Here is a 12,100-nt window from a genome sequence, read left to right as displayed (position 1 = left end):
GTGACCTTAATTAGATATTATATTTAATGTATAATATATATATATATATATATTTTTTTTTTTGACATGGTTAATGTATAATATTGAGACACATCGATTTTCTACATAAATGTCAGCTTTTAGAGGTTCCCTTACGTTATAACATAGCCGCAATTGATTAAATAGAATAAGCAATGAATGTCAATGACACGGTACATGCTCATTTTATGCTTATTAAGGTCAACAAGCATTCCTCCTAAGCATTCTTGTCATGCATCACTACCACCTCCTCTCCTATTATTTTCATGTGTACAAATTGTATGTGTTGGCATTACTTTCTCACCCAATGAAGCATTATTATTCTTTGGTTAGTCAACTCTTCTCAATAGTAAATTATATTTGCATTACATTACCTAGGCTTCTTGGACAAATTTATATTGAATTGGATCCGTTAGGTTGGTTTAGATCGGATGTTGAGCACCCTTACAACTTACAATCACAACAAAAATTCTTATTTTAATCACAACAATTTTTCTGGCTAATTTGAAAAAACTTATGACTAAGAAGATATTATCATTCAATACTAAAAAATATACTATTAAAAGTGTTAATCACCAAAAAAATAATTTATCATAATTAAATGTACTTTTAATCATAATAAATATTATTATGGGTCATTTGGAAAAATGGCTTATTTTTTAAAGTCATTTTGTACTCAAGCTTAGTTTGAATAATTCTTTGCAAAATGGTCTCTCATAATTTAGACAGCTAGTCGAAAATTTAGACAGGTGGTAAAAAATTCAAACAACCGGTCGAAAATTTTAGATAGCTGATCGAAAGATTTAGATAACTGGTCGAATTTTAGACAGATGTCATTTTGCAAAAAATTATCAAAAGTAGGCCAGAGTGCAAAATCACTTAAAAAAAGAGGTCATTTTCACCAATTTCTCTATTATTATATATAAAAAGTTGTGATTAAAATTAAAAATTTATGTTGCCATTCAAATTGTCAATAAATGTTTTTTTTTTTTGGTTTGTTTGTTGTGATGCAATTTATCAATCCCTCCCTCATCTTTTTTCCTCTATAAAATAACTAAATCTTCCAGCTTCCACTACAAAAAAAAAAAATAGGGGCTTTATGACTCCATATGGGAGACATTGTAGGTCTACAATGTCTCTCATAAAAGAAGACATTAATGTGGGAGCTATCGTAGGTAGCCATACGACGTCTCTGAATGGGAGACATGGCACACTTCCAACGTCTCCCCTTAGTAGACGTTGTAGGCACCATTATGACACCGTACGACGTCTCCCAAGGGGAGACGTTGGAAGTGTGCCACGTCTCTCCCAGGGAGACGTAGGGTTTTTTTTAATTTTTTTTTAAATCTGAATATTAATTATTTGATTTAATGTATTGATTAATAAAATGAAATTGATTTCACCTTTTTTATTAATTAATATGTAATATATATTTCATTAAAAAAATATGAAAAACTCATTAATAATATGGAAAATCAATTTCACACAAATTCTTACAGAATTAAAAAAGAAACAAATAAAAAAAAAGAAAAAATTCAGAATTTTTACAGATTCATAAAAAAACAAACAAATACAATGGAGAAGAAAGATAGCCTCCATTGCATCTACCGCCTCCGCCCCTCCATCATCGCGAGCCACACTCGCCCTCCACCACGCCACCGACCTGCAGAAACAAAGAGAGTTAGAGAGAAAGGGGATGCATTTTAGAGAGTGAGAGATCTCCACACCATTACTAGTGCAAGCCTCCATCGCAGCCAACTTGCAAGAACAAAGATAGCTAGAGAGAGAGAGAGAGAGAGAGAGAGAGAGAGAGATTGGAAGGGGAATGGGCAACTATGGTTCTTGAGAGAAAGAGGAAGAGAATGATATATAGGAAAATGGGGGTAGGATTCTTTTGAGAGGGGGGAGATGAGTTTGAGAGAAAATGAGAGATTGGAAGAGGGAAGAGAGGGTGGCAGTTAGGTCATGAGAGAGGGAAAAGAAAGACAAAATGAAAAAGAGTGAAGGGGAAGAGAGAAGGTCACACAGTCAACCTTTATTTTTTATTTTAAGTTTAATAATAATAATATATAGAAAAAGAGATCATAAATTTTAGGCTTAGATGTAACGTCTCCTCTAAGCCCAAAACGAGTCGTGGGGCCTGCGCATCCTACTTGCAACGTCTCCATAAAGTTTTAATGACTTACCGTTGTAGTCATACAAAAAAAAACTTTCAATGTCTCCCAACATAAGACATTAAAATCCCCTTATAACTTTTAATGTCTTATTCCAACGTCTCCCACATGAAGACTATATAAATCCTTGTTTGGCTAACCTTTTTAATAAATATATTTTATTATTTAAAGGGAATTTTTTGAAATTGTATATTGGGTAATTAAGTGTGATTGTGTCTCATTTTGGTAACAATCAATTCTTTATTAAGTGCATTTTATATATAGTCAAGTTTCCTTAATTATTTATGATAACATTGTCTAAAATGAGTATGTGTATTAAAGAATTATTCTCTGTATATTTTTCCTTGATTTTATCTATCTAAAATAAGGAAACCAAATAATGCTTGTGCCCAAAGGAAGGAAATTTTGAAATGAACCTGGTTGAGTTTTAAGATCAGGTTCGTCCATTTCCTGATGCTATAGAATGATTGTCTGTCACATTTGGAAATTCCTGCAGTAAATGAAATGAGAAGTTATTTTGAGTAACTTCTCGTTTTGGTCTGATTTAGGCCATTAACGAGATTGGCTGGCTTAGGGGTTTCTAAACTCTATAAATACAGACCTAAGCAGCAGCCATTCTCACCTCTTTAGTATTCTAAGGTTTTATGCTTTTGAAGAGAAATTTTATTTGTAAAAAGTAGTTCTTGTTCTACTATCTCTTTGCTTGTTTGTGCTTTGTGTTGTTTATTTTTAAACAGGTCATAAAGTTTGTGAACATGACAGACAAGTCTTCGAAAGAAGATCTTCACAAGGCTTACTTCGAAAGGAAGTAAGCACTCATCAAGTTCAGAAGGGATTTCGTGTTCTTGGTGTTTATCAAAATCAAATTATTAAAGTGGAGTACTTCAAGGTTGCGACAAGGATTTAGAGGGAGTCTAAACTTGTATAAGTCAATTGCTTTTTGAACTCTTGAGACTTTACTAATTGATTTTATCTCTGGGCGTGACCCCGTAGACTAGGTTTCTGAATCACGTAAAAAACATCTTGGGTCATGTTACTTTTAGTTTATTTACTTTCTGTTCGTATATTTTGATTCATTAGCAATCTGTCCTGATACATCAGAATATCTGTCTGATCAAACAATTGTTTAACTATTTCACATTAATCAAAATTATTTGTTAAATTCAGTTGGTAATCTTAAAAAATGGAATTTCAATTGGTATAAGAGCAGTTCACTAAACTCTTAGTGAGATCTTGTGGGTTTCCTTCCGTTTGTTTGTATTTTGTGTTGTGTTTTTTGGTTGCAACATGTCAGTTTTTGCCAAAGGAAGTTCTATAACTCGACCACCATTGCTTAATGATTCAAATTATCCTTACTGGAAAGTTAGGATGATTGTAACGCCCTGGTTACCCCAGAACAGTTACGGGGATCAGTGAACCGGAAATTTGACCCCCTACCCGAGTCCTTTGGTTAAAAACGTGTTCTAAGTGTTATTAACAGGTTAAGGTGAAAAACAATAAAGAGGAAATAATATATTTTATTAAGTATATAAATTGCTCATGAGCTATTCAAAACATTTATAAGTTTTTTACAACTCAAAATGGCCACTACTGTTTCAAATTTACAACCCCGCTGACCTAAGCGGCAAAAATAGGGAAAAACCCCCTAGTTCCTTTGAGAACTCCTTGGCTGTGGTGGTCAAGCGGACGCAAATGTACACATCACCACCTAAGCTTTCCACTCAAGGCTGGGTGAGCTTTTCTTTCCCTTTACCTGCACCACATAGCACCCATGAGCCAAGGCCCAGCAAGAAAATACAATATAGCATGATATAATGTCAACAATGATCATAATAATCATTCAGGACACTCGGTCCAAAACAGATAGGTGACAATCGCAAAAGTCACTAAGATGGGGACAATTCCCTTTAGCCTTGTGACGATAGGGTCACTGGGGCTTAACAGGTAATTAAACCTTTCATTAGTTTAAACAGAATAGGTGCATGGTGTAACGCCCTAAACTCCAGGGACCGTTACAGTGTGCCTTGTAAACAGTGCTAAACTCGCTAATCGAGACACTTGGCCAAAATCGTGTACAAATTATGATTAGCAGTTTAGGGATTAAAATTTTTGGTTAAGATGTAACGTTTCATTAGAACGTTTAATATATAAGTTGGGATCCCAAAGTTATAATTTCAGAGTCTACTACAAGAAAATATTTACAACAGGTCGTTCTATGCGGCAAAACAGGGTTTAACCATAGTTCCCCTTCAAACCTCGGCCATGATGGACGAGCAGCTTCATATGTACACGTCATCACCTAAGCTCTCAAGGATGGTCCAACTTTCTTTTGCCTTTACCTGCACCACATAGCACCCGTGAGCCGAAGCCCAGCAAGAAAACACAATATAACATGATATAATATCAACAATGATCATAACAGTTATTCAAGACCTTCAGTCCCAAACAAATAGGTGACAGTCACAAAAGTCACTAATATGGGGACAACACCCTTTAGCCATGTGACGTTAGGATCACCAAGGCTTAACAGATAAGTAAGCATCTCACTAGCTTTAACAGGATAGGTGCATGGTGATTAGTCACCAACATAACCTTCCTCATGACCCTAGAGTCATAACTATGGAACAGCGTTCCCTAGCCATGTGACAATCAGTCACCAGGGCCGTATGCCCTGGCTCTGAATAACTAGTCTTAGACTAGCCAAGCACTTATAATTTTTATCGACCTTCTGGTCGGTCCAGCATTAATACCCCATATGAGTCATTCAATGCTGATTTCGATTAGATCTAATCTTCATTTGGCTCGACGTTCATGACGCTATGCCATTTCTGACTCTTAGGTCAGTAAAACATGACCAGTGTTTAACTCATTGTGAACTTGACTAATAAATCACAGCTTCACAGATGGATCTAACACCGTTGCCAATTCTGACTAATAAGTCAGTACTATACACAGGTAAGCCTTGCCACCAAACATATATCTTACGTCCAATATCCATAAACAAGGTATTCGACATGCTTACTTAACAAGTACTATTACAATTAGGATCATGCATAAACACAGAGGCTCAAGCTCTGAACAATAACATACCCAATATACAAAGCATGTCCTAATCACATGTTTCTCGTGCATCATATGAATTATATTTAACAATCCAACATGCACTGATAATAGCCATGCATGTCATATTTAATAATCAACCAACATGCATCAAGAATAGCCATGCATGTCACATATACACAGGGTGCAGTTTTCTTACCTCAGATTCGAGCTAGAATGATTAAAAGAACGACCCTTGAGAACGATCAACTTTTAGTCCTTTAGCAGTCACCTAGTCATAACCAAATACAGGACACCATTAATAAAAAATGATTAACATAGGTTCCCAAACCAATATCTAGCCTCCGGGACATCAATCCAAACTAAATCGAGTAGTAGGATCGACCCCAAGGCCTAAGGCAAGCATCCCCAAGTCAAAAACCCATTTCTGGCCAAAAATGACTCTATGGGCTGCGACCCTCCCCAGCTACGCCGCGGCTCACCCCTCAGATAGAGGCTCATCTCCCCCAGAAAGCAACGCAGGCTGTGGCTCACCATAGCCGTGCCGCGACCCTTTACACAAAACAGCAAGAACCAGTTTTCTTCCCCTGCGTTTTTCCTTGAAACCAACCCTTCAAACCAGTCCCAAACATCAACCTAACACCCAATTCAACCACTAAACTTCATCTACAACTCACCCTCATCAAAACCCAAGTTAAACACCAACCTAGCTTCCATTAATTCCAACTATCCACCAAGAAATCACAAACTGAAAAACTTAAACCAAAAACAGAGTAAAACCAGAGATTCCATGGCTGAGACTTACCTCAAACTCGAGATTAAACCCTCTTCAATGGTTGAACTAAGTTTCTAAGCTCCCACCTTTGATCTCCTAGCTTGTCCCTTCAATTTGGCTTCAAAATTCCAAAGAGTGAAAGAGGGAAAATGGTGCACGGGTGAGGGAGAAAGATAAGGATGATGAGGCTCTGTTTTTGTTCTGTTCTTCTACAACCTTGAGTTTATATAAATCTTAGGGGTGAAAAGACTATTTTGCCCCTAGGTCAAATAAAGGCTTCTAAAGACTCCCGAGGGTAAAATCGTCCTTTCCTGCCTATCTCGTTAATTATAATTAACACCCTCAGATTCCCGCTATTCTCAATATTCTCAAATGCCAATAATTCATATCCCGTTACCCTCTAATTTCCAGCAACGTTCTAATCACTAAATTCACCTCGAGACTTACCCCGAGCCTCGAACTTAAGCCCATTATGACTAGACCGAACACTTGCATTTCATGATCGTCTCATGCCGAATAGCTCAAACCAATCCACCTTATAATGTGGCTATATTAATTAATCACAAACATGCACCCAAAATACGCAATTACGCCCACAACGGCCAAATTACCAAAATGCCCTTATAATTGTAAATACTCCCATATGCATACATTTATCATCCTATAATAATATAATTCACATAAACGTGCATATGATTATTAAATAACATCATAATTCAATTATGGCCCTCCCGGCCTCCTGATCAAGGTCCTAACCCTTATTAGGAAATTCGGGGCATTACACATGGTGACTGGTCACCAACATAACCTTCCTCATGACCATAGAGTCATAACCCTGGAACATCGTTCCCTAGCCATGTGACAAACAGTCACCTGGGCCTTATGCCTTGGCTCCCAGTAATTAGTCTTAGACTAGCCAAGCGCTTATAAGTTCATCGACCTTGGGGTCGGTCCAGTGTTAATGCCTTAGAGCCATTCAACACTGATATTGATTAGATCTAATCTTCATTCGGCCCTGCGTTCAGGACGCTTATGCCGTTTCTGACACCTAGGTCAGTGTCCCTAACTAGTCAGTGCCATATACAAGTAATCAACATACACTAGCATTTAATATGCAATCCATGTCAACATTCATCAATCAACATGCCTCAATAGAAAATATGCATGTCATATATACACAGGGTGCAGTTTTCTTACCTCAGGTTCAAGCGAGAGATATGATAAGGACAACTCTTGAGAACGATAGATCTTTTGGTTCCTTAGCGGTTACCTAATCACAACCAATTATAACCTCCATTAATGAGAATCAACATGGATAGGGTCTTAACCTAAGCATCACTCTCGGGACCTCGAATCATGCCCACACGGTGAGTAGATTCGATCCCGGGCCTTAAGGATTGAAACCCCAAGTCAAACACCCTTAAAAACACTCAAAACGGGGCTTTGAAGGAATAGGTTAGCGCTACAGCGCTGACCCCTAGTGCCCCAGCGCTATTCTCAGAACCCCCAACACGCCCATTTGACTCCTGAGTAGCGCTATAGCGCCCTAAGGTGGGTGCTATAGCGCTACCTCCAGACCAGGACTCCCCTGAACCGACCTTCTTCATCTCCTTCGATTCCAACCTGATTCCAAAGCTTTCAAAACCTATTTTTGATGCCAAATGAACCCAAAAACCATCTCAACATATCCCAAACATCCCAACCATAGGAAGCCTAGCCAAAAATCCCAACAAAACCAAGAGCTCAACCTAGAAATCACAACTGCAAAACAGAACTAAAACAGGGCAAACCAGGGAATTCTATGGTTAGAAACTTACCCAAAGCTCAGCTTATGATGCTCTTCGATGGGGGAACACACTCCCAAACTCCCAAGGCTTGCTTCCCAAGCTTGAATCCTCAAGAATGGTTCAAAAATCACAAAGAAGGATGAAGAAAAGAAGGTACGGGAGAAACTTAGAAACTTGCTCTGTTTTGCTCTCTTCTTTCATCCAACAATGGTTTAAATCTATCCTAGGGGTAAAAAGACCAAAATACCCCTAGGTCAATTTAAAGTTTCTAAAGGCTCCCAAGGGAAGAATTGGTATTTTCCTCCTATCTTGTTAATCATAATTAACGCTCTCCAATTCCTGCTATTCTCAATAGTCTCAAACACCAATAATTCATATCCCATTACCCTTTAGTTCCCGGTAACGCTCTAATCATTAAAATGACCCCGGGACTCAACCCGAGCCCCGAACTTAAACCTGTTGTGACTAAAGCGCTAATCAATAATCCAAGATCGTCTCATGCTGAATGGCTCGAACAAACCCACATTATAATGTGGTCTCAACAATATATCACCGACATGCATACAAATATACAATTATACCCTCAACGGGCCAAATTACCATCACACCCCTGTAATTAAAATGTGGACCCACATGCATACATTTAACATTATATTATAATATAGTTCACATATACATGCATAATATCATTTAATGGCATAATTAAGCAAGTATGGCCCTCCCGACCTACTATTCCCGCCATTAAACCACATCGGAGAATTCGGGGCATTACAATGATAGCCTTCATCAAATCTCAGTATGAGAAGGCATGGAGAATTGTTTTGATAGGCTGGTCAAGACCAATATAAGTTGACGAAAAAACTGGAGAAACAATGATAAAATCTGAGTTAAATTGATCAACTGTTGATGATTTACTATCTAGATACAATAACAAAGCATTACATGCCTTATTCAATGGTGTTGACGACAGATACATTAAACTCATATCCTCTTGTGATTCAGCCAAAGAAACTTGGCAAATCCTTCAAACTCAAATTGATGGAATTGTTGATGTCAAGCGTTCTAGGTCCATTATGTTGCAAACAAAATTTGAGGATCGTAGAATATCTGAGATTGAAACTCTTACTGAATTTTATGAAAGATTGTCTGATATTGCTAACGAATTTTTTGCCTTAGGAGAAAAATTAGAAGAATCTGTTTTTGTTCGAAAAATTATTCGTGTCTTACCTGGCAGGTTTAGCACCAAGCTAACGGCTATGGAGGAGGCCAAAGATCTAAATACCATGAAGGTAGATGAATTAATGGGTTCTCTTCGAACCTTTGAACTGAATCAAAAAATCAGACAAAAAGAAAAACCAACCAATGTAAAAGAAAAAGAAAAATCTATTGCCTTCAAAAGTTCTGAGAAGGTAAGTTCTGAGGATGAAGATGATAATGAGTTGGCCTTATTGACAAGAAATTTTACAAAATATATGAAAACATTGGGCAACAATTTTTTTCTTTCTAAAGGTAATACATCTCTAAAACCCTCTTTTCTTAATAATAAAAAGATAATTCAATGCAAGGAATGTGAAGGATTTGGTCACATTCAATCAGAATGTGCAAATACCTTGGAAAGAAATAAAAAAAAGGTATGAATGCTACTTGGAGTGACAATGACTCTGAAAGTAGTAATGAAGATAGAGAAAATGTTGCTTTACTGTACTCTCGAAGTTTCCGTGTCTTTTGTAGAAAAATAGAAAATTTGTTTGCCTAAACAATATTGTTTCAGTATATAAGGTTATTGATAATACGACAGGTACTACTGATGTTGTTGACACTGATTCTGATGAATCAGAAGTCAATGAAGATTCACTAGAAGAATCTTACAAAAAAATGTATGATGAATGGATTAAGTTGTGTGCTGTGAATAGATCAAATGCAAAAATCATTAAATCTCTTTCTTACAGAAATGATGAACTTGAAACGAATGTTAAAATTCTTGAAACTAAGATTTTTGATAAAAAAATGCTGAAATTAATTGTAACGCCCTAGATAGCCAAGACTGTTACACCGTGTGTTTATAAAAGTGCTAGACTTGCTAATCAAGTCATTTAATTAAGAACGTGTTATAGAAACTATAATGGAAGTAGGGTTAAAAGATTTTGGTCTTAAAAGTCACATTTCTTATAAAGAAACATTTCCTGTTTACACGGGATCCCAAAAATATTAAGATTAAACCATTTACAAATGATTCAGGAATTAAATACAGTAGTGGCCATATTAAGGAAAAACAGACAATTAGGCAATCTCTGTCCTGATCCACTCCTCGGCCATGGCGACCGAACAGCTGGCTATGCACATTCAACCCCGCAGCTCTCCATCTCAGGATTGGTCCAACTTGCCTTTGCCTTTACCTGCACCACGTAGCACCCGTGAGCCAAGGCCCAGCAAGAAAACACAACAGCAGAGCATAAGCAATCAATAGCCAATTCAATATCTCATATTGCATAAACATGTTCACAACCACATAAACATTCAGAATAACCAAGTATTCAGCATACTAAACCTATCAACTCATATCATATATCAATTTACAAATGATAACTAGGGTTAGTGCCCTCAGGCCGCACCCTCCGTTATCCCACTAACTCCGGCTCGCTTAAACCGAGCTCAGTGAATAATAAGCTATCCTTGGCTACCAGTGGCCAAGCCGCGCCCTGTGCGCAAATATTGAATACGGCACCCTTAGGCCGCTATCACGTGTCCCATGGCATAATACCATCATTGACATTATACAAATATTGGGAGCTCTTAGTCCCATCATAAACATATAACCGGGTGCAGTTTTCTTACCTTTAGGTTCGCTAGCTTTGATCACTTGACTCCTTGAGCACGATCCCTCTCGAGCCCTAGCGCTCACCTAATCACAACCATAGGTCAAAGTCATCACCAAACCTCAAGTCCAAAACCTAGCCTCGGGACCAATCCCGATCCCCGGGAAGTCCTAATTCCACTAAACAGGGTGGTGGAATCGAACCCCGAACCCTTGGTCAAAAACCCTTGTAAATAACCCTAAAATCCCTTTATGGAAATAGGGCAGCGCTACATCGCTCTAAGGAGGGCGCTACAGCGCTACAAGCAGAACCAAAATCCCCCAGAAAGCATGGCCTAGCGCTACAACGCCCAAAGGCTAGCGCTGTAGCGCTAGTCACAAACAACCAACACCACATTTTCCCTTCCTGCGATTTCCCCGTGCCAAACTTAACCAAAACTTCTCCAAACCTTCACCAAACTTAAAAACAAGCTTATTAACACACTCCACTCATCCTAAGCATCCCAAATACTCAAAACCCAATCACATGCATCCCTAATCTCAAAACTCACCATAGTTGCTCATAGACTTCAGAAACTCAGCAAAGACAATCAAACCTTCAAATTTTAAAGCTTAGAATTTTATACCTTTGATGGAAATTCGACCTTAAGTTGCCTCTAGACCTCCTTAGCTTGATCTTCCTCAATCCTTGGCTCCAACTTCCCTAGAATTCCCCATCAATTCAGCTTAGATACCTTAGTTAAAAATCAAAACCAGAACTGAAGACACTTCAAAGTCTTACCTCAACCAAATGGCTTATCCCTGCTAAACCCTTGCCAAATCTTCAAGTCAGACCAAGAACTCTTGCCTCAAGCTTACCCTGGTTTCCTTTGGGTTTCTGCTCCAAAATACCTCAAGAAAATGGTGAAGGAGATCGCCAACCGACCCTTAGAAAAACAGCTTTGTTTTCTTCCCTTTCTTTTTCCTTCTTTTCCTTCTTTTCCTTCTTTTCTTTCTTTCCCCAGAATTCTATATTATTCTACCACTTCCACTAACATAAAGCCTCAGCAATACCTATCTCTTAAAAGCCATATGACCATAATGCCCTCCCCTTTAATCCCAAGTCTTTTAATCCACTTAGGGGCATTTTGGTCATTTTACCCAATTCTCGCTAATTTCCTCGAGTGTCTCTTATATTTACCGTTTAATTCCCGATACCTAACTAATCCCCAATTATATTCCTCAATACCAAAATTAACCTCAATATATTCTCTAAATTCCCATTTATACCCTCAGGCTCGCCTCGAGCCAGGTATAAATCCCCGCCGTGACTTTTTTTCGCTAATCTGCTCACTAGGATCGTCTCGAGTCACAGATCACAGATATATCCACATAATAATGTGGTCTCAACAGTTATCACATTTATATACAGTTATGCCCTTAATGGTCAAAATTACGATTATGCCCTTCTAACCTATTCAGGGCCTACATG

The sequence above is a fragment of the Humulus lupulus genome, chromosome 1, assembly GCF_963169125.1.
Source record: "Humulus lupulus chromosome 1, drHumLupu1.1, whole genome shotgun sequence".
Classification (NCBI taxonomy): Eukaryota; Viridiplantae; Streptophyta; class Magnoliopsida; order Rosales; family Cannabaceae; genus Humulus; species Humulus lupulus.
This window is presented reverse-complemented; position numbering follows the sequence as displayed.